Source organism: Entelurus aequoreus, linkage group LG27, assembly GCF_033978785.1.
Source record: "Entelurus aequoreus isolate RoL-2023_Sb linkage group LG27, RoL_Eaeq_v1.1, whole genome shotgun sequence".
Taxonomy (NCBI): Eukaryota; Metazoa; Chordata; class Actinopteri; order Syngnathiformes; family Syngnathidae; genus Entelurus; species Entelurus aequoreus.
Genome location: NC_084757.1, coordinates 6,715,290 through 6,740,947, shown reverse-complemented (window position 1 = coordinate 6,740,947; position 25,658 = coordinate 6,715,290). Strand labels below are relative to the sequence as shown.

The following is a 25,658-nucleotide window of genomic DNA, read 5'->3' as shown; positions in this document are numbered from 1 at the left end:
ATTAATGCTGTATAAATGTGAGTTTACAGTGAAGATGTTGATGTAATTAATGCTGAATAAATGTGAGTTTACAGTAAATATGTTGATGTAATTAATGCTGAATAAATGTGAGTTTACAGTAAATATGTTGATGTAATTAATGCTGAAAAAATGTGAGTTTACAGTGAAGATGTTGATGTAATTAATGCTGAATAAATGTGAGTTTACAGTGAATATGTTGATGTAATTAATGCTGAATAAATGTGAGTTTACAGTAAATATGTTGATGTAATTAATGCTAAATAAATGTGAGTTTACAGTGAATATGTTGATGTAATTAATGCTGAAAAATTGTGAGTTTACAGTGAAGATGTTGATGTAATTAATGCTGAATAAATGTGAGTTTACAGTGAAGATGTTGATGTAATTAATGCTGAATAAATGTGAGTTTACAGTAAATATGTTGATGTAATTAATGCTAAATAAATGTGAGTTTACAGTGAATATGTTGATGTAATTAATGCTGAAAAATTGTGAGTTTACAGTGAAGATGTTGATGTAATTAATGCTGAATAAATGTGAGTTTACAGTAAATATGTTGATGTAATTAATGCTGAAAAAATGTGAGTTTACAGTGAAGATGTTGATGTAATTAATGCTGAAAAAATGTGAGTTTACAGTGAAGATGTTGATGTAATTAATGCTGAATAAATGTGAGTTTACAGTAAATATGTTGATGTAATTAATGCTGAATAAATGTGAGTTTACAGTAAATATGTTGATGTAATTAATGCTGAATAAATGTGAGTTTACAGTAAATATGTTGATGTAATTAATGCTGAATAAATGTGAGTTTACAGTGAATATGTTGATGTAATTAATGCTGAATAAATGTGAGTTTACAGTGAAGATGTTGATGTAATTAATGCTGAATAAATGTGAGTTTACAGTAAATATGTTGATGTAATTAATGCTGAATAAATGTGAGTTTACAGTGAATATGTTGATGTAATTAATGCTGAATAAATGTGAGTTTACAGTGAATATGTTGATGTAATTAATGCTGAATAAATGTGAGTTTACAGTAAATATGTTGATGTAATTAATGCTGAATAAATGTGAGTTTACAGTGAATATGTTGATGTAATTAATGCTGAATAAATGTGAGTTTACAGTAAATATGTTGATGTAATTAATGCTGAATAAATGTGAGTTTACAGTGAATATGTTGATGTAATTAATGCTGAATAAATGTGAGTTTACAGTGAAGATGTTGATGTAATTAATGCTGAATAAATGTGAGTTTACAGTAAATATGTTGATGTAATTAATGCTGAATAAATGTGAGTTTACAGTGAATATGTTGATGTAATTAATGCTGAATAAATGTGAGTTTACAGTGAATATGTTGATGTAATTAATGCTGAATAAATGTGAGTTTACAGTAAATATGTTGATGTAATTAATGCTGAATAAATGTGAGTTTACAGTGAATATGTTGATGTAATTAATGCTGAATAAATGTGAGTTTACAGTGAATATGTTGATGTAATTAATGCTGAATAAATGTGAGTTTACAGTAAATATGTTGATGTAATTAATGCTGAATAAATGTGAGTTTACAGTAAATATGTTGATGTAATTAATGCTGAAAAAATGTGAGTTTACAGTGAAGATGTTGATGTAATTAATGATGAATAAATGTGAGTTTACAGTAAATATGTTGATGTAATTAATGCTGAAAAATGTGAGTTTACAGTGAAGATGTTGATGTAATTAATGCTGAATAAATGTGAGTTTACAGTGAATATGTTGATGTAATTAATGCTGAATAAATGTGAGTTTACAGTGAATATGTTGATGTAATTAATGCTGAATAAATGTGAGTTTACAGTAAATATGTTGATGTAATTAATGCTGAAAAAATGTGAGTTTACAGTGAAGATGTTGATGTAATTAATGCTGAATAAATGTGAGTTTACAGTAAATATGTTGATGTAATTAATGCTGAAAAATTGTGAGTTTACAGTGAAGATGTTGATGTAATTAATGCTGAATAAATGTGAGTTTACAGTAAATATGTTGATGTAATTAATGCTGAAAAAATGTGAGTTTACAGTGAAGATGTTGATGTAATTAATGCTGAATAAATGTGAGTTTACAGTAAATATGTTGATGTAATTAATGCTGAAAAAATGTGAGTTTACAGTGAAGATGTTGATGTAATTAATGCTGAAAAAATGTGAGTTTACAGTGAAGATGTTGATGTAATTAATGCTGAATAAATGTGAGTTTACAGTGAATATGTTGATGTAATTAATGCTGAATAAATGTGAGTTTACAGTGAATATGTTGATGTAATTAATGCTGAATAAATGTGAGTTTACAGTAAATATGTTGATGTAATTAATGCTGAAAAAATGTGAGTTTACAGTGAAGATGTTGATGTAATTAATGCTGAATAAATGTGAGTTTACAGTGAATATGTTGATGTAATTAATGCTGAATAAATGTGAGTTTACAGTGAATATGTTGATGTAATTAATGCTGAATAAATGTGAGTTTACAGTGAATATGTTGATGTAATTAATGCTGAATAAATGTGAGTTTACAGTAAATATGTTGATGTAATTAATGCTGTATAAATGTGAGTTTACAGTGAAGATGTTGATGTAATTAATGCTGTATAAATGTGAGTTTACAGTGAAGATGTTGATGTAATTAATGCTGAATAAATGTGAGTTTACAGTAAATATGTTGATGTAATTAATGCTGAATAAATGTGAGTTTACAGTAAATATGTTGATGTAATTAATGCTGAAAAAATGTGAGTTTACAGTGAAGATGTTGATGTAATTAATGCTGAATAAATGTGAGTTTACAGTGAATATGTTGATGTAATTAATGCTGAATAAATGTGAGTTTACAGTAAATATGTTGATGTAATTAATGCTGAAAAAATGTGAGTTTACAGTGAAGATGTTGATGTAATTAATGATGAATAAATGTGAGTTTACAGTAAATATGTTGATGTAATTAATGCTGAATAAATGTGAGTTTACAGTGAAGATGTTGATGTAATTAATGCTGAATAAATGTGAGTTTACAGTAAATATGTTGATGTATTAATGCTGAAAAATTGTGAGTTTACAGTGAAGATGTTGATGTAATTAATGCTGAATAAATGTGAGTTTACAGTAAATATGTTGATGTAATTAATGCTGAAAAAATGTGAGTTTACAGTGAAGATGTTGATGTAATTAATGCTGAAAAAATGTGAGTTTACAGTGAAGATGTTGATGTAATTAATGCTGAATAAATGTGAGTTTACAGTGAAGATGTTGATGTAATTAATGCTGAATAAATGTGAGTTTACAGTGAAGATGTTGATGTAATTAATGCTGAATAAATGTGAGTTTACAGTAAATATGTTGATGTAATTAATGCTGAATAAATGTGAGTTTACAGTAAATATGTTGATGTAATTAATGCTGAATAAATGTGAGTTTACAGTAAATATGTTGATGTAATTAATGCTGAATAAATGTGAGTTTACAGTGAAGATGTTGATGTAATTAATGCTGAATAAATGTGAGTTTACAGTAAATATGTTGATGTAATTAATGCTGAATAAATGTAATTTCAGTTCTTATGTGTCTTGTACATGTAAGAATGGACAATAAAGCTGATTGATTGATTGATTGATTGATTGAATATGTTGATGTAATTAATGCTGAAAAATTGTGAGTTTACAGTGAATATGTTGATGTAATTAATGCTGAAAAAATGTGAGTTTACAGTGAAGATGTTGATGTAATTAATGCTGAAAAAATGTGAGTTTACAGTGAATATGTTGATGTAATTAATGCTGAAAAAATGTGAGTTTACAGTGAAGATGTTGATGTAATTAATGCTGAATAAATGTGAGTTTACAGTGAAGATGTTGATGTAATTAATGCTGAAAAAATGTGAGTTTACAGTGAAGATGTTGATGTAATTAATGCTGAATAAATGTGAGTTTACAGTAAATATGTTGATGTAATTAATGCTGAAAAAATGTGAGTTTACAGTGAAGATGTTGATGTAATTAATGCTGAAAAAATGTGAGTTTACAGTGAATATGTTGATGTAATTAATGCTGAAAAAATGTGAGTTTACAGTGAAGATGTTGATGTAATTAATGCTGAATAAATGTGAGTTTACAGTGAAGATGTTGATGTAATTAATGCTGAAAAAATGTGAGTTTACAGTGAAGATGTTGATGTAATTAATGCTGAATAAATGTGAGTTTACAGTAAATATGTTGATGTAATTAATGCTGAAAAAATGTGAGTTTACAGTGAATATGTTGATGTAATTAATGCTGAAAAAATGTGAGTTTACAGTGAAGATGTTGATGTGATTAATGTTGAATAAATGTGAGTTTACAGTGAATATGTTGATGTAATTAATGCTGAATAAATGTGAGTTTACAGTAAATATGTTGATGTAATTAATGTTGAATAAATGTGAGTTTACAGTGAAGATGTTGATGTAATTAATGCTGAATAAATGTGAGTTTACAGTGAATATGTTGATGTAATTAATGCTGAATAAATGTGAGTTTACAGTAAATATGTTGATGTAATTAATGCTGAATAAATGTGAGTTCACAGTAAATATGTTGATGTAATTAATGCTGAATAAATGTGAGTTTACAGTGAAGATGTTGATGTAATTAATGCTGAATAAATGTGAGTTTACAGTGAATATGTTGATGTAATTAATGCTGAATAAATGTGAGTTTACAGTAAATATGTTGATGTAATTAATGCTGAATAAATGTGAGTTTACAGTAAATATGTTGATGTAATTAATGCTGTATAAATGTGAGTTTACAGTGAAGATGTTGATGTAATTAATGCTGAATAAATGTGAGTTTACAGTGAATATGTTGATGTAATTAATGCTGAATAAATGTGAGTTTACAGTAAATATGTTGATGTAATTAATGCTGAAAAAATGTGAGTTTACAGTGAAGATGTTGATGTAATTAATGCTGAATAAATGTGAGTTTACAGTGAATATGTTGATGTAATTAATGCTGAATAAATGTGAGTTTACAGTAAATATGTTGATGTAATTAATGCTGAATAAATGTGAGTTTACAGTGAAGATGTTGATGTAATTAATGCTGAATAAATGTGAGTTTACAGTAAATATGTTGATGTAATTAATGCTGAAAAAATGTGAGTTTACAGTGAATATGTTGATGTAATTAATGCTGAATAAATGTGAGTTTACAGTGAATATGTTGATGTAATTAATGCTAAATAAATGTGAGTTTACAGTGAATATGTTGATGTGATTAATGCTGAATAAATGTGAGTTTACAGTGAAGATGTTGATGTAATTAATGCTGAATAAATGTGAGTTTACAGTAAATATGTTGATGTAATTAATGCTGAATAAATGTGAGTTTACAGTGAATATGTTGATGTAATTAATGCTGAATAAATGTGAGTTTACAGTGAATATGTTGATGTAATTAATGCTGAATAAATGTGAGTTTACAGTAAATATGTTGATGTAATTAATGCTGAATAAATGTGAGTTTACAGTAAATATGTTGATGTAATTAATGCTGAATAAATGTGAGTTTACAGTAAATATGTTGATGTAATTAATGCTGAATAAATGTGAGTTTACAGTAAATATGTTGATGTAATTAATGCTGAATAAATGTGAGTTTACAGTGAATATGTTGATGTAATTAATGCTAAATAAATGTGAGTTTACAGTGAATATGTTGATGTGATTAATGCTGAATAAATGTGAGTTTACAGTGAAGATGTTGATGTAATTAATGCTGAATAAATGTGAGTTTACAGTAAATATGTTGATGTAATTAATGCTGAATAAATGTGAGTTTACAGTGAATATGTTGATGTAATTAATGCTGAATAAATGTGAGTTTATAGTGAATATGTTGATGTAATTAATGCTGAATAAATGTGAGTTTACAATAAATATGTTGATGTAATTAATGCTGAATAAATGTGAGTTTACAGTGAAGATGTTGATGTAATTAATGCTGAATAAATGTGAGTTTACAGTGAAGATGTTGATGTAATTAATGCTGAATAAATGTGAGTTTACAATAAATATGTTGATGTAATTAATGCTGAATAAATGTGAGTTTACAGTGAAGATGTTGATGTAATTAATGCTGAATAAATGTGAGTTTACAATAAATATGTTGATGTAATTAATGCTGAATAAATGTGAGTTTACAGTGAAGATGTTGATGTAATTAATGCTGAATAAATGTGAGTTTACAGTAAATATGTTGATGTAATTAATGCTGAATAAATGTGAGTTTACAGTGAATATGTTGATGTAATTAATGCTGAATAAATGTGAGTTTACAGTAAATATGTTGATGTAATTAATGCTGAATAAATGTGAGTTTACAGTAAATATGTTGATGTAATTAATGCTGAATAAATGTGAGTTTACAGTGAATATGTTGATGTAATTAATGCTGAATAAATGTGAGTTTACAGTAAATATGTTGATGTAATTAATGCTGAATAAATGTGAGTTTACAGTGAATATGTTGATGTAATTAATGCTAAATAAATGTGAGTTTACAGTGAATATGTTGATGTGATTAATGCTGAATAAATGTGAGTTTACAGTGAAGATGTTGATGTAATTAATGCTGAATAAATGTGAGTTTACAGTGAATATGTTGATGTAATTAATGCTGAATAAATGTGAGTTTACAGTAAATATGTTGATGTAATTAATGCTGAATAAATGTGAGTTTACAGTAAATATGTTGATGTAATTAATGCTGAATAAATGTGAGTTTACAGTAAATATGTTGATGTAATTAATGCTGAATAAATGTGAGTTTACAGTGAAGATGTTGATGTAATTAATGCTGAATATATGTGAGTTTACAGTAAATATGTTGATGTAATTAATGCTGAATAAATGTGAGTTTACAGTGAATATGTTGATGTAATTAATGCTGAATAAATGTGAGTTTACAGTAAATATGTTGATGTAATTAATGCTGAATAAATGTGAGTTTACAGTAAATATGTTGATGTAATTAATGCTGAATAAATGTGAGTTTACAGTGAAGATGTTGATGTAATTAATGCTGAATAAATGTGAGTTTACAGTGAAGATGTTGATGTAATTAATGCTGAATAAATGTGAGTTTACAATAAATATGTTGATGTAATTAATGCTGAATAAATGTGAGTTTACAGTAAATATGTTGATGTAATTAATGCTGAATAAATGTGAGTTTACAGTGAATATGTTGATGTAATTAATGCTGAATAAATGTGAGTTTACAGTAAATATGTTGATGTAATTAATGCTGAATAAATGTGAGTTTACAGTGAATATGTTGATGTAATTAATGCTGAATAAATGTGAGTTTACAGTAAATATGTTGATGTAATTAATGCTGAATAAATGTGAGTTTACAGTGAATATGTTGATGTAATTAATGCTAAATAAATGTGAGTTTACAGTGAATATGTTGATGTGATTAATGCTGAATAAATGTGAGTTTACAGTGAAGATGTTGATGTAATTAATGCTGAATAAATGTGAGTTTACAGTAAATATGTTGATGTAATTAATGCTGAATAAATGTGAGTTTACAGTGAATATGTTGATGTAATTAATGCTGAATAAATGTGAGTTTACAGTAAATATGTTGATGTAATTAATGCTGAATAAATGTGAGTTTACAGTGAATATGTTGATGTAATTAATGCTAAATAAATGTGAGTTTACAGTGAATATGTTGATGTAATTAATGCTGAATAAATGTGAGTTTACAGTGAATATGTTGATGTAATTAATGCTGAATAAATGTGAGTTTACAGTAAATATGTTGATGTAATTAATGCTGAATAAATGTGAGTTTACAGTGAATATGTTGATGTAATTAATGCTGAATAAATGTGAGTTTACAGTGAATATGTTGATGTAATTAATGCTGAATAAATGTGAGTTTACAGTAAATATGTTGATGTAATTAATGCTGTATAAATGTGAGTTTACAGTGAATATGTTGATGTGATTAATGCTGAATAAATGTGAGTTTACAGTGAAGATGTTGATGTAATTAATGCTGAATAAATGTGAGTTTACAGTAAATATGTTGATGTAATTAATGCTGAATAAATGTGAGTTTACAGTGAAGATGTTGATGTAATTAATGCTGAATAAATGTGAGTTTACAGTAAATATGTTGATGTAATTAATGCTGAATAAATGTGAGTTTACAGTGAATATGTTGATGTAATTAATGCTGAATAAATGTGAGTTTACAGTGAATATGTTGATGTGATTAATGCTGAATAAATGTGAGTTTACAGTAAATATGTTGATGTAATTAATGCTGAATAAATGTGAGTTTACAGTGAAGATGTTGATGTAATTAATGCTGAATAAATGTGAGTTTACAGTAAATATGTTGATGTAATTAATGCTGAATAAATGTGAGTTTACAGTAAATATGTTGATGTAATTAATGCTGAATAAATGTGAGTTTACAGTAAATATGTTGATGTAATTAATGCTGAATAAATGTGAGTTTACAGTAAATATGTTGATGTAATTAATGCTGAATAAATGTGAGTTTACAGTGAATATGTTGATGTAATTAATGCTGAATAAATGTGAGTTTACAGTGAAGATGTTGATGTGATTAATGCTGAATAAATGTGAGTTTACAGTAAATATGTTGATGTAATTAATGCTGAATAAATGTGAGTTTACAGTAAATATGTTGATGTAATTAATGCTGAATAAATGTGAGTTTACAGTAAATATGTTGATGTAATTAATGCTGAAAAAATGTGAGTTTACAGTGAAGATGTTGATGTAATTAATGCTGAATAAATGTGAGTTTACAGTGAATATGTTGATGTAATTAATGCTGAATAAATGTGAGTTTACAGTGAATATGTTGATGTAAGTAATGCTGAAAAAATGTGAGTTTACAGTGAATATGTTGATGTAATTAATGCTGAATAAATGTGAGTTTACAGTGAATATGTTGATGTAATTAATGCTGAATAAATGTGAGTTTACAGTAAATATGTTGATGTAATTAATGCTGAATAAATGTGAGTTTACAGTGAAGATGTTGATGTAATTAATGCTGAATAAATGTGAGTTTACAGTGAATATGTTGATGTAATTAATGCTGAATAAATGTGAGTTTACAGTGAATATGTTGATGTAATTAATGCTGAATAAATGTGAGTTTACAGTGAATATGTTGATGTAATTAATGCTGAATAAATGTGAGTTTACAGTGAATATGTTGATGTAATTAATGCTGAATAAATGTGAGTTTACAATAAATATGTTGATGTAATTAATGCTGAATAAATGTGAGTTTACAGTGAAGATGTTGATGTAATTAATGCTGAATAAATGTGAGTTTACAGTAAATATGTTGATGTAATTAATGCTGAATAAATGTGAGTTTACAGTGAAGATGTTGATGTAATTAATGCTGAATAAATGTGAGTTTACAGTGAATATGTTGATGTAATTAATGCTGAATAAATGTGAGTTTACAGTAAATATGTTGATGTAATTAATGCTGAATAAATGTGAGTTTACAGTAAATATGTTGATGTAATTAATGCTGAATAAATGTGAGTTTACAGTAAATATGTTGATGTAATTAATGCTGAATAAATGTGAGTTTACAGTAAATATGTTGATGTAATTAATGCTGAATAAATGTGAGTTTACAGTGAATATGTTGATGTAATTAATGCTGAATAAATGTGAGTTTACAGTAAATATGTTGATGTAATTAATGCTGAATAAATGTGAGTTTACAGTAAATATGTTGATGTAATTAATGCTGAATAAATGTGAGTTTACAGTGAATATGTTGATGTAATTAATGCTGAATAAATGTGAGTTTACAGTAAATATGTTGATGTAATTAATGCTGAATAAATGTGAGTTTACAGTGAATATGTTGATGTAATTAATGCTGAATAAATGTGAGTTCACAGTAAATATGTTGATGTAATTAATGCTGAATAAATGTGAGTTTACAGTAAATATGTTGATGTAATTAATGCTGAATAAATGTGAGTTTACAGTAAATATGTTGATGTAATTAATGCTGAATAAATGTGAGTTTACAGTGAATATGTTGATGTAATTAATGCTGAATAAATGTGAGTTTACAGTAAATATGTTGATGTAATTAATGCTGAATAAATGTGAGTTTACAGTGAATATGTTGATGTAATTAATGCTGAATAAATGTGAGTTTACAGTAAATATGTTGATGTAATTAATGCTGAATAAATGTGAGTTTACAGTAAATATGTTGATGTAATTAATGCTGAATAAATGTGAGTTTACAGTGAATATGTTGATGTAATTAATGCTGAATAAATGTGAGTTTACAGTGAATATGTTGATGTAATTAATGCTGAATAAATGTGAGTTTACAGTGAATATGTTGATGTAATTAATATTGAATAAATGTGAGTTTACAGTGAATATGTTGATGTAATTAATGCTGAATAAATGTGAGTTTACAATAAATATGTTGATGTAATTAATGCTGAATAAATGTGAGTTTACAATAAATATGTTGATGTAATTAATATTGAATAAATGTGAGTTTACAATAAATATGTTGATGTAATTAATGCTGAATAAATGTGAGTTTACAATAAATATGTTGATGTAATTAATATTGAATAAATGTGAGTTTACAATAAATATGTTGATGTAATTAATGCTGAATAAATGTGAGTTTACAGTGAATATGTTGATGTAATTAATGCTGAATAAATGTGAGTTTACAATAAATATGTTGATGTAATTAATGCTGAATAAATGTGAGTTTACAATAAATATGTTGATGTAATTAATATTGAATAAATGTGAGTTTACAATAAATATGTTGATGTAATTAATGCTGAATAAATGTGAGTTTACAGTGAATATGTTGATGTAATTAATGCTGAATAAATGTGAGTTTACAGTGAAGATGTTAAAGTAATTAATGCTGAATAAATGTGAGTTTACAGTGAAGATGTTGATGTAATTAATGCTGAATAAATGTGAGTTTACAGTGAATATGTTGATGTAATTAATGCTGAATAAATGTGAGTTTACAATAAATATGTTGATGTAATTAATGCTGAATAAATGTGAGTTTACAGTGAAGTTGTTGATGTAATTAATGCTGAATAAATGTGAGTTTACAATAAATATGTTGATGTAATTAATGCTGAATAAATGTGAGTTTACAGTGAAGATGTTGATGTAATTAATGCTGAATAAATGTGAGTTTACAGTAAATATGTTGATGTAATTAATGCTGAATAAATGTGAGTTTACAGTAAATATGTTGATGTAATTAATGCTGAATAAATGTGAGTTTACAGTAAATATGTTGATGTAATTAATGCTGAATAAATGTGAGTTTACAGTAAATATGTTGATGTAATTAATGCTGAATAAATGTGAGTTTACAGTAAATATGTTGATGTAATTAATGCTGAATAAATGTGAGTTTACAGTAAATATGTTGATGTAATTAATGCTGAATAAATGTGAGTTTACAGTAAATATGTTGATGTAATTAATGCTGAATAAATGTGAGTTTACAGTGAATATGTTGATGTAATTAATGCTGAATAAATGTGAGTTTACAGTAAATATGTTGATGTAATTAATGCTGAATAAATGTGAGTTTACAGTAAATATGTTGATGTAATTAATGCTGAATAAATGTGAGTTTACAGTAAATATGTTGATGTAATTAATGCTGAATAAATGTGAGTTTACAGTAAATATGTTGATGTAATTAATGCTGAATAAATGTGAGTTTACAGTAAATATGTTGATGTAATTAATGCTGAATAAATGTGACTTTACAGTAAATATGTTGATGTAATTAATGCTGAATAAATGTGAGTTTACAGTAAATATGTTGATGTAATTAATGCTGAATAAATGTGAGTTTACAGTAAATATGTTGATGTAATTAATGCTGAATAAATGTGAGTTTACAGTGAATATGTTGATGTAATTAATGCTGAATAAATGTGAGTTTACAGTGAATATGTTGATGTAATTAATGCTGAATAAATGTGAGTTTACAGTGAATATGTTGATGTAATTAATGCTGAATAAATGTGAGTTTACAGTAAATATGTTGATGTAATTAATGCTGAATAAATGTGAGTTTACAGTGAATATGTTGATGTAATTAATGCTGAATAAATGTGAGTTTACAGTAAATATGTTGATGTAATTAATGCTGAATAAATGTGAGTTTACAGTGAATATGTTGATGTAATTAATGCTGAATAAATGTGAGTTTACAGTAAATATGTTGATGTAATTAATGCTGAATAAATGTGAGTTTACAGTAAATATGTTGATGTAATTAATGCTGAATAAATGTGAGTTTACAGTGAATATGTTGATGTAATTAATGCTGAATAAATGTGAGTTTACAGTAAATATGTTGATGTAATTAATGCTGAATAAATGTGAGTTTACAGTGAATATGTTGATGTAATTAATGCTGAATAAATGTGAGTTTACAGTAAATATGTTGATGTAATTAATGCTGAATAAATGTGAGTTTACAGTGAATATGTTGATGTAATTAATGCTGAATAAATGTGAGTTTACAGTGAATATGTTGATGTAATTAATGCTGAATAAATGTGAGTTTACAGTGAAGATGTTGATGTAATTAATGCTGAATAAATGTGAGTTTACAGTAAATATGTTGATGTAATTAATGCTGAATAAATGTGAGTTTACAGTGAATATGTTGATGTAATTAATGCTGAATAAATGTGAGTTTACAATAAATATGTTGATGTAATTAATGCTGAATAAATGTGAGTTTACAGTGAAGATGTTCATGTAATTAATGCTGAATAAATGTGAGTTTACAGTGAAGATGTTGATGTAATTAATGCTGAATAAATGTGAGTTTACAATAAATATGTTGATGTAATTAATGCTGAATAAATGTGAGTTTACAGTGAAGATGTTGATGTAATTAATGCTGAATAAATGTGAGTTTACAGTGAATATGTTGATGTAATTAATGCTGAATAAATGTGAGTTTACAGTGAAGATGTTGATGTAATTAATGCTGAATAAATGTGAGTTTACAGTGAATATGTTGATGTAATTAATGCTGAAAAAATGTGAGTTTACAGTGAATATGTTGATGTAATTAATGCTGAATAAATGTGAGTTTACAGTGAAGATGTTGATGTAATTAATGCTGAATAAATGTGAGTTTACAGTGAAGATGTTGATGTAATTAATGCTGAATAAATGTGAGTTTACAGTAAATATGTTGATGTAATTAATGCTGAATAAATGTGAGTTTACAGTAAATATGTTGATGTAATTAATGCTGAATAAATGTGAGTTTACAGTGAATATGTTGATGTAATTAATGCTGAATAAATGTGAGTTTACAGTAAATATGTTGATGTAATTAATGCTGAATAAATGTGAGTTTACAGTGAATATGTTGATGTAATTAATGCTGAATAAATGTGAGTTTACAGTGAATATGTTGATGTAATTAATGCTGAATAAATGTGAGTTTACAGTGAATATGTTGATGTAATTAATGCTGAATAAATGTGAGTTTACAGTGAATATGTTGATGTAATTAATGCTGAATAAATGTGAGTTTACAGTGAAGATGTTGATGTAATTAATGCTGAATAAATGTGAGTTTACAGTGAATATGTTGATGTAATTAATGCTGAATAAATGTGAGTTTACAGTGAATATGTTGATGTAATTAATGCTGAATAAATGTGAGTTTACAATAAATATGTTGATGTAATTAATGCTGAATAAATGTGAGTTTACAGTGAAGATGTTGATGTAATTAATGCTGAATAAATGTGAGTTTACAATAAATATGTTGATGTACTTAATGCTGAATAAATGTGAGTTTACAGTGAATATGTTGATGTAATTAATGCTGAATAAATGTGAGTTTACAGTGAATATGTTGATGTAATTAATGCTGAATAAATGTGAGTTTACAGTGAAGATGTTGATGTAATTAATGCTGAATAAATGTGAGTTTACAGTGAATATGTTGATGTAATTAATGCTGAATAAATGTGAGTTTACAGTGAATATGTTGATGTAATTAATGCTGAATAAATGTGAGTTTACAGTGAATATGTTGATGTAATTAATGCTGAATAAATGTGAGTTTACAGTAAATATGTTGATGTAATTAATGCTGAATAAATGTGAGTTTACAGTGAAGATGTTGATGTAATTAATGCTGAATAAATGTGAGTTTACAGTGAAGATGTTGATGTAATTAATGCTGAATAAATGTGAGTTTACAGTGAATATGTTGATGTAATTAATGCTGAATAAATGTGAATTTTACAGTAAATATGTTGATGTAATTAATGCTGAATAAATGTGAGTTTACAGTAAATATGTTGATGTAATTAATGCTGAAAAAATGTGAGTTTACAGTGAAGATGTTGATGTAATTAATGCTGAATAAATGTGAGTTTACAGTGAATATGTTGATGTAATTAATGCTGAATAAATGTGAGTTTACAGTAAATATGTTGATGTAATTAATGCTGAATAAATGTGAGTTTACAGTGAATATGTTGATGTGATTAATGCTGAATAAATGTGAGTTTACAGTGAAGATGTTGATGTAATTAATGCTGAATAAATGTGAGTTTACAGTGAAGATGTTGATGTAATTAATGCTGAATAAATGTGAGTTTACAGTGAAGATGTTGATGTAATTAATGCTGAATAAATGTGAGTTTACAGTGAAGATGTTGATGTAATTAATGCTGAATAAATGTGAGTTTACAGTAAATATGTTGATGTAATTAATGCTGAATAAATGTGAGTTTACAGTAAATATGTTGATGTAATTAATGCTGAATAAATGTGAGTTTACAGTGAATATGTTGATGTAATTAATGCTGAATAAATGTGAGTTTACAGTGAATATGTTGATGTAATTAATGCTGAATAAATGTGAGTTTACAGTGAATATGTTGATGTAATTAATGCTGAATAAATGTGAGTTTACAGTGAATATGTTGATGTAATTAATGCTGAATAAATGTGAGTTTACAGTGAATATGTTGATGTAATTAATGCTGAATAAATGTGAGTTTACAGTGAATATGTTGATGTAATTAATGCTGAATAAATGTGAGTTTACAGTGAATATGTTGATGTAATTAATGCTGAATAAATGTGAGTTTACAGTGAATATGTTGATGTAATGCTGAATAAATGTGAGTTTACAGTAAATATGTTGATGTAATTAATGCTGAATAAATGTGAGTTTACAGTGAATATGTTGATGTAATTAATGCTGAATAAATGTGAGTTTACAGTGAATATGTTGATGTAATTAATGCTGAATAAATGTGAGTTTACAGTGAATATGTTGATGTAATTAATGCTGAATAAATGTGAGTTTACAGTGAATATGTTGATGTAATTAATGCTGAATAAATGTGAGTTTACAGTGAATATGTTGATGTAATTAATGCTGAATAAATGTGAGTTTACAGTGAATATGTTGATGTAATTAATGCTGAATAAATGTGAGTTTACAGTGAATATGTTGATGTAATTAATGCTGAATAAATGTGAGTTTACAGTGAATATGTTGATGTAATTAATGCTGAATAAATGTGAGTTTACAGTGAATATGTTGATGTAATTAATGCTGAATAAATGTGAGTTTACAGTGAATATGTTGATGTAATTAATGCTGAATAAATGTGAGTTTACAGTGAATATGTTGATGTAATTAATGCTGAATAAATGTGAGTTTACAGTGAATATGTTGATGTAATTAATGCTGAATAAATGTGAGTTTACAGTGAATATGTTGATGTAATGCTGAATAAATGTGAGTTTACAGTAAATATGTTGATGTAATTAATGCTGAATAAATGTGAGTTTACAGTGAATATGTTGATGTAATTAATGCTGAATAAATGTGAGTTTACAATAAATATGTTGATGTAATTAATGCTGAATAAATGTGAGTTTACAGTGAAGATGTTGATGTAATTAATGCTGAATAAATGTGAGTTTACAATAAATATGTTGATGTAATTAATGCTGACTAAATGTGAGTTTACAGTGAAGATGTTGATGTAATTAATGCTGAATAAATGTGAGTTTACAGTGAAGATGTTGATGTAATTAATGCTGAATAAATGTGAGTTTACAGTGAATATGTTGATGTAATTAATGCTGAATAAATGTGAGTTTACAGTGAATATGTTGATGTAATTAATGCTGAATAAATGTGAGTTTACAGTGAATATGTTGATGTAATTAATGCTGAATAAATGTGAGTTTACAGTGAATATGTTGATGTAATTAATGCTGAATAAATGTGAGTTTACAGTGAATATGTTGATGTAATTAATGCTGAATAAATGTGAGTTTACAGTGAATATGTTGATGTAATTAATGCTGAATAAATGTGAGTTTACAGTAAATATGTTGATGTAATGCTGAATAAATGTGAGTTTACAGTAAATATGTTGATGTAATTAATGCTGAATAAATGTGAGTTTACAGTGAATATGTTGATGTAATTAATGCTGAATAAATGTGAGTTTACAATAAATATGTTGATGTAATTAATGCTGAATAAATGTGAGTTTACAGTGAAGATGTTGATGTAATTAATGCTGAATAAATGTGAGTTTACAGTGAAGATGTTGATGTAATTAATGCTGAATAAATGTGAGTTTACAGTGAATATGTATCTAGACGTCACCTTCTCTTCACGCACGTCTGCAACTTCCTCTTCTTGTTTTGGAGGAATATGCCCGGCGGCGTTTTTGGAGCGCCTTAGCGTCGCCTCCTCAAAGGACGTGTCAGTGTGTGCATGTTAATCTCCTCTTGCACAGTGACTGACTGGAAAGTTCCCAGCATGCACTGCTGTGTCGCCCTGGAGGCCCCCTTGTTGCAAAACTACACCATCCACTCCCTTGTTGCAAAACTACACCATCCACCCCCTTCCTGCAAAACTACACCATCCACTCCCTTGTTGCAAAACTACACCATCCACCCCCTTCCTGCAAAACTACACCATCCACTCCCTTGTTGCAAAACTACACCATCCACCCCCTTGTTGCAAAACTACACCATCCACTCCCTTGTTGCAAAACTACACCATCCACTCCCTTGTTGCAAAACTACACCATCCACCCCCTTGTTGCAAAACTACACCATCCACCCCCTTGTTGCAAAACTACACCATCCACTCCCTTGTTGCAAAACTACACCATCCACTCCCTTGTTGCAAAACTACACCATCCACCCCCTTCCTGCAAAACTACACCATCCACCCCCTTCCTGCAAAACTACACCATCCACTCCCTTGTTGCAAAACTACACCATCCACCCCCTTCCTGCAAAACTACACCATCCACCCCCTTCCTGCAAAACTACACCATCCACTCCCTTGTTGCAAAACTACACCATCCACCCCCTTCCTGCAAAACTACACCATCCACCCCCTTGTTGCAAAACTACACCATCCACACCCTTGTTGCAAAACTACACCATCCACCACCTTGTTGCAAAACTACACCATCCACCCCCTTGTTGCAAAACTACACCATCCACCCCCTTGTTGCAAAACTACACCATCCACCCCCTTGTTGCAAAACTACACCATCCACCCCCTTGTTGCAAAACTACACCATCCACCCCCTTGTTGCAAAACTACACCATCCACCCCCTTGTTGCAAAACTACACCATCCACCCCCTTGTTGCAAAACTACACCATCCACTCCCTTATTGCAAAACTACACCATCCACACCCTTGTTGCAAAACTACACCATCCACCACCTTGTTGCAAAACTACACCATCCACCCCCTTGTTGCAAAACTACACCATCCACCCCCTTCCTGCAAAACTACACCATCCACCCCCTTCCTGCAAAACTACACCATCCACCCCCTTGTTGCAAAACTACACCATCCACCCCCTTCCTGCAAAACTACACCATCCACCCCCTTCCTGCAAAACTACACCATCCACCCCCTTGTTGCAAAACTACACCATCCACACCCTTGTTGCAAAACTACACCATCCACCACCTTGTTGCAAAACTACACCATCCACCCCCTTGTTGCAAAACTACACCATCCACTCCCTTGTTGCAAAACTACACCATCCACCCCCTTGTTGCAAAACTACACCATCCACCACCTTGTTGCAAAACTACACCATCCACCCCTTGTTGCAAAACTACACCATCCACCACCTTGTTGCAAAACTACACCATCCACCCCCTTGTTGCAAAACTACACCATCCACTCCCTTGTTGCAAAACTACACCATCCACCCCCTTGTTGCAAAACTACACCATCCACTCCCTTGTTGCAAAACTACACCATCCACCCCCTTCCTGCAAAACTACACCATCCACCCCCTTGTTGCAAAACTACACCATCCACCCCCTTGTTGCAAAACTACACCATCCACCCCCTCCTTCCTTTTTGCTGCTGTCAATCAGCGGCAACACTCCGCACCAGCAGGGGGCAGCACGCTGTCGAAGTCGAGTCTTAAACGCTGAAAACCAAATCGTACGAAAACGGAACTACTTTTTACAATAATAATGCAAATCCAAAGAGAGAATAATAATAGTTTGACATGCAACAAGAGGTGTCACTTTACTGACTTCTGCCGGCCTTTCTTGTCAACTTCTGGATCTGCTTCCTGGGAGCCTTTTAGCCATGGACACCAGCTGCTGGGTCTCTGACACACCACAGTACGTTTGGAGAGACTGGAGGAGATGTGGATGAAGAGACTGGATAAAATGTGGATGAAGAGACAGGGCTGCAGAGTTTGGAGAGACTGGAGGAGATGTGGATGAAGAGACAGAAGGAGATGTGGATGAAGAGACAGGGCTGCAGAGTTTGGAGAGACTGGAGGAGATGTGGATGAAGAGACAGGGCTTCAGAGTTTGGAGAGACTGGAGGAGATGTGGATGAAGAGACAGGAGGAAATGTGGATGAAGAGACAGGGCTGCAGAGTTTGGAGAGACTGGAGGAGATGTGGATGAAGAGACAGGGCTGCAGAGTTTGGAGAGACTGGAGGAGATGTGGATGAAGAGACTGGAGGAGATGTGGATAAAGAGACAGGAGGAGATGTGGATGAAGAGACAGGGCTGCAGAGTTTGGAGAGACTGGATGAGATGTGGATGAAGAGACTGGAGGAGATGTGGATGAAGAGACAGGGCTGCAGAGTTTAGAGAGACTGGAGGAGATGTGGATGAAGAGACAGGGCTGCAGAGTTTGGAGAGACTGGAGGAGATGTGGATGAAGAGACAGGGCTGCAGAGTTTGGAGAGACTGGAGGTGATGTGGATGAAGAGACAGGGCTGCAGAGTTTTGAGAGACTGGAGGAGATGTGGATGAAGAGACAGGAGGAAATGTGGATGAAGAGACAGGGCTGCAGAGTTTGGAGAGACTGGAGGAGATGTGGATGAAGAGACTGGAGGAGATCTGGATAAAGAGACAGGAGGAGATGTGGATGAAGAGACAGGGCTGCAGAGTTTGGAGAGACTGGAGGAGATGTGGATGAAGGGACTGGAGGATATGTGGATGAAGAGTCAGAAGGAGATGTGGATGAAGAGACAGGGCTGCAGAGTTTGGAGAGACTGGAGGAGATGTGGATGAAGAGACAGGAGGAAATGTGGTTGAAGAGACAGGGCTGCAGAGTTTGGAGAGACTGGAGGAGATGTGGATGAAGGGACTGGAGGATATGTGGATGAAGAGACAGGGCTGCAGAGTTTGGAGAGACTGGAGGAGATGTGGATGGAGAGACTGGAGGAGATGTGGATGGAGAGACTGGAGGAGATGTGGATGAAGAGACTGGAGGAGATGTGGATGAAGGGACTGGAGGATATGTGGATGAAGAGACAGAAGGAGATGTGGATGAAGAGACAGGGCTGCAGAGTTTGGAGAGACTGGAGGAGATGTGGATGAAAAGACTGGAGGAGATGTGGATGAAGAGACTGGAGGAGATGTGGATGAAGAGACAGGAGGAGATGTGGATGAAGAGACTGGAGGAGATGTGGATGAAGAGACTGGAGGAGATGTGGATGAAGAGACTGGAGGAGATGTGGATGAAGAGACTGGAGGAGATGTGGATGGAGAGACTGGAGGAGATGTGGATGGAGAGACTGCAGGAGATGTGGATGAAGAGACTGGAGGAGATGTGGATGAAGAGACTGGAGGAGATGTGGATGAAGAGACTGGAGGAGATGTGGATGAAGAGACAGGAGGAGATGTGGATGAAGAGACTGGAGGAGATGTGGATGAAGAGACTGGAGGAGATGTGGATGAAGAGACAGGAGGAGATGTGGATGAAGAGACAGGAGGAGATGTGGATGAAGAGACTGGAGGAGATGTGGATGAAGAGACTGGAGGAGATGTGGATGAAGAGACTGGAGGAGATGTGGATGAAGAGACTGGAGGAGATGTGGATGGAGAGACTGGAGGAGATGTGGATGGAGAGACTGCAGGAGATGTGGATGAAGAGACTGGAGGAGATGTGGATGAAGAGACTGGAGGAGATGTGGATGAAGAGACTGGAGGAGATGTGGATGAAGAGACAGGAGGAGATGTGGATGAAGAGACTGGAGGAGATGTGGATGAAGAGACTGGAGGAGATGTGGATGAAGAGACAGGAGGAGATGTGGATGAAGAGACTGGAGGAGATGTGGATGAAGAGACAGGAGGAGATGTGGATGAAGAGACTGGAGGAGATGTGGATGAAGAGACTGGAGGAGATGTGGATGAAGAGACTGGAGGAGATGTGGATGAAGAGACAGGAGGAGATGTGGATGAAGAGACTGGAGGAGATGTGGATGAAGAGACTGGAGGAGATGTGGATGAAGAGACAGGGCTGCAGAGCTGGACAAGCTTCACAGTGTCTTGGCTGAATGAGCAGGTATCGGACACCTCGGTCTCCTTGGACTTATCCTCGCTCATCCATGCAGACTGGACACTGGTGGGCGGCCGAGGGTGGAGTCAGCTCTCTTGGTTGCTTTGTTGGGTCTGCTCCTGTCTCTGGCCAGGCTCCCCCCACCCCAGCAGACAAACACCGCAGAGGCCACCACAGTGTAATGGTTGTTGTTGTTGTACTTTTGTAGCTGTATGTAGAAGTGGCTGATTGAATCAGCTCTGCTCTTTTAATGTCTTTAATGTCCTTTGATGTTTCCCTCTTACACACATGCTTATGTGTGCTATGGCTTTGAAGTTGTGTTTTTTCCCTTGGCCTCAGTTTGGACCCCCTCTCCAGGGGCCCAGGCTTAGACTGAATTTTTTTTGTCTCAGCAAAACTCTCAATCAAAGTGCTGACACTCGCAACTTTCTTTGGCCCCATGGTTTATGGTTGGTTTATGGTTCATTGCCAACATTAATACTGTTACAAAATGATACATGTTTATTGGTGGGACCAAGAAAAAGCACAGAGACTGAGCCTCTTAACACGTTGGATTCTTTGTTTCTGCACCCGATACTGCGGAATGAAATGCTGTAAAAATCATTTTTAAAAGACTAGTTTGTTAGAGACGCTATATGAAAACTGGAGCTTTTGCCCAAGGTTTCAGCAGGAAATTCAATGATTTGAAAAGTGGGGCGTACAAAACTGTACTTGTGTGGGTACACTTCAAGGAGTGTACTTTGTACACTGTGTATAGTTGGATTGTCTTGGCAAAGAAGAAATGCTCACTAACACAGATTTGGCAGATTTTTGAACAATATTTGAGCGGAATAGGGATTTTCTGTATATAGTAAAAGTTTTAGATCGTGAGTTGTGCTTATATTTCGTTCAGTCTATATTTTATAGAAGTACATATATACACACACACACACACACACACACACACACACACACACACACACACACACACACACACACACGCAAACAATGCGCAGTAATCCAGGTGGATTTGGGACAAGCTGTTAGCCCCCCCCCCATGTGTCACAATGACAGATGAAGTATTTGACTGCAAGTATTAATTGGAGAAGGAAGGTTCTAGACGTGTGTGTGTGTGTGTGTGTGTGTGTGTGTGTGTGTGTGTGTGTGTGTGTGTGTGTGTGTGTGTGTGTGTGTGTGTGTGTGACAGCGCTGAGAGGCGTGTCAGCTGCATGAAACACTACATCCTCTTTACTCATGCAAATTGGAACAGAACATTCCGGCATCTTGGCTCAGAGTCCCGAGTCTTCCTTGTCTTGTTCTTCTGCTTCTTGGTGAGAACATGCTGCTGCCTTACTCTTCCATTCACGCACTCACTTGTCACATCAAGCCCCTTTTTCCATTCACGCACTTCCATATTGCACTCAAGACGGTTTTTTAATTCACGCACTGCAATGTTACACTTAGACAGGTTTTTTATTTCACACACTTCCATATTTACATTTAGGCCGTTTTTCAATTCACACACTTCCATATTTACATTTAGGCCGTTTTTCAATTCACACACTTCCATATTTACATTTAGGCAGTTTTTCAATTCACACACTTCCATATTTACATTTAGGCAGTTTTTCAATTCACACACTTCCATATTTACATTTAGGCCGTTTTTCAATTCACACACTTCCATATTTACATTTAGGCTGTTTTTCAATTCACACAATTTCATATTTACATTTAGGCCGTTTTTCAATTCACACACTTCCATATTTACATTTAGGCCGTTTTTCAATTCACACACTTCCATATTTACATTTAGGCAGTTTTTCAATTCACACACTTCCATATTTACATTTAGGCCGTTTTTCAATTCACACACTTCCATATTTACATTTAGGCTGTTTTTCAATTCACACAATTTCAGATTTACATTTAGGCCGTTTTTCAATTCACACACTTCCATATTTACATTTAGGCCGTTTTTCAATTCACACACTTCCATATTTACATTTAGGCTGTTTTTCAATTCACACAATTTCATATTTACATTTAGGCCGTTTTTCAATTCACACACTTCCCTATATACGTTTAGGCCGTTTTTCAATTCACACACTTCCATATTTACATTTAGGCCGCTTTTCAATTCACACTTACATATTTACACTTAGGCCGTTTTTCAATTCACACACTTACATATTTACACTTAGGCTGTCTTTCAATTCACACACTTCCATATTTACATTTGGGCCGTTTTTCAATTCACAAACTTTTGTATTTACATTTAGGCCGTTTTTCAATTCACAAACTTCCATATTTACATTTAGGCCGTTTTTCAATTCACACACTTCCATATTTACATTTAGGCTGTTTTTCAATTCACACAATTTCATATTTACATTTAGGCCGTTTTTCAATTCACACACTTCCATATTTACATTTAGGCCGTTTTTCAATTCACACACTTCCATATTTACATTTAGGCTGTTTTTCAATTCACACAATTTCATATTTACATTTAGGCCGTTTTTCAATTCACACTTCCATATATACGTTTAGGCCGTTTTTCAATTCACACACTTCCATATTTACATTTAGGCCGCTTTTCAATTCACACTTACATATTTACACTTAGGCCGTTTTTCAATTCACACACTTACATATTTACACTTAGGCCGTTTTTCAATTCACACTTACATATTTACACTTAGGCTGTTTTTCAATTCACACACTTCCATATTTACATTTAGGCCGTTTTTCAATTCACACTTACATATTTACACTTAGGCTGTCTTTCAATTCACACACTTCCATATTTACATTTGGGCCGTTTTTCAATTCACAAACTTTTGTATTTACATTTAGGCCGTTTTTCAATTCACAAACTTTTGGATTTACATTTAGGCCGTTTTTCAATTCACACACTTCCTTATTTACATTTAGGCCGTTTTTCAATTCACAAACTTTTGGATTTACATTTAGGCCGTTTTTCAATTCACACACTTCCTTATTTACTTTTAGGCCGTTTTTCAATTTGCGCACTCCCATATTTACATGTAGTAAGCTTTTGGATTGACGCACTTAGTCTTTTAAGTGCACTGACACTTTTTTAAGTACACTAACACCCAGACGCTGAGTGCTGGACGGCGGCCATCTTGGCTGCGTGGCGGAAGGGGCGGGGCTACTAAACAAAAAGCACCATTTTCAGCCTCACCTGAAGCAGGCGCCACGCCAGCCTCAGTAGGGATGTCCGCTTCCATTTGGGTCGCCATGGTGACCGAGGCTTCAGTACAAGAAGCCGTCTCCCTTCCTGTTCCCGTTCCCGTTCCCGTTCCTGTTCCTGTTCAGAGCGCTCGCCAGCCTTTCAGTCAAAAGCCTTCATCATTTTAAAAGGCTTTTTTATGTTGTTGTTTTCCCTCTCCCATAGGCCATGATTTCGTGTTTGAATGCATGTTCATGTTCATGTTCATGTTAATGCCTCCTTTCACCTCCTGCCACCAATCAGAGGTTAACCTTGAAGCACTGCCAGCAGCACAACAACAACAACAACAACATCTCCCTCTAATGGATTGCTGCCTCCTGTCCTCTTTATTGGACAGCCATTAAAACTCAACCTTTCTCCATTTCACCACTCAGGCTCAGCGCCACAAACCGCTGAGTCAGCACGCTGAGTCCTCCTTTGTCAACCACTGCTGCTTCACACTGTTAGCCAGCACTCGCTAACAAGAAGATGCTAACGGAGACCCCAGGCAGCTAACTGACATTAACAGTCAAAAATAACACAAACAAGCTAACAAAGACAAGAACACGCTAACAGACGCTAACTAATGTATGCTTGCATGTTCGAAATAAACTCAAACTCAAACTAATGAAAAGACACTATTAGAAGCTAACGGCAACAAGAAGACGCTACCAGGTACATGAAGATGCTAGCAGACAAGAAGACACTAGAAGAGACAAGAGGCCGCTAACACACAAAAAGGCAACAAAGGCTAACAAGGACAAGAAAACAGCAACAACGAGATGGTAGCAGGTACATGAAGATGCTAACCGACAAGACGTTAGAAGTGACAAGAGTAGGCTGACCATATTCTGAAATCCCAAAAAGAGGACATATATGCGTGCCAAGGCGGGGACTAGGTGAAAATTTGCCAATGATACTCGAACTTGCTTTATAAATAATATATTTATTTAATCAAAGCATTTTTCTCCTCTGTTGACAGCAGCGTTGGCGCTAGGAATTTTCAAAATGGGGTCCCAGGGTTGGGGTTGTGGATATGGCAGTTTGTAGTGACAGTTCAGTTTATGGGCAGGGTGTGTATGAGGTAGTGCAAAGGGCTGCAGAGTAATGAGGTGCGAGGCAAGGGGTTTCGGCTATAAGCCGCCTACCGGCCCGACCAGAGCAGGTGGAGTTCAGGGGTAGAGAGGTGGAGATCCTTGGGCTCAGGCTCAAGGCCTATCTACAGCTCGCCATCCAAGACTTAGGGACCTGGCCTACGTAAACACAGGACCCGGAGTTCAATCAATGTGCGCACATAAACATCAACATTAAGTCATCTATTGTTCGACCTTCAATAAATAAGTTCAATCAATCAATCAATCAATGTTTATTTATATAGCCCTAAATCACAAGTGTCTCAAAGGGCTGTACAAGCCACA

At 32.7% G+C, this 25,658-nt stretch overlaps 1 protein-coding gene across 1 annotated transcript in view; it reads right to left on the bottom strand.

The window, feature by feature from the left end:
- Positions 1–24,332, bottom strand: part of LOC133644114 (glutamine synthetase-like) — a 52,985-nt gene extending 28,653 nt beyond the window's left edge. Inside the window, exon 1 of the mRNA XM_062038434.1 lies at positions 24,214–24,332. The gene's annotated coding sequence lies outside the window, so the exon portion shown is untranslated. The remainder of the gene's footprint in view (positions 1–24,213) is intronic.
- Positions 24,333–25,658: the final 1,326 nt, after the last annotated feature.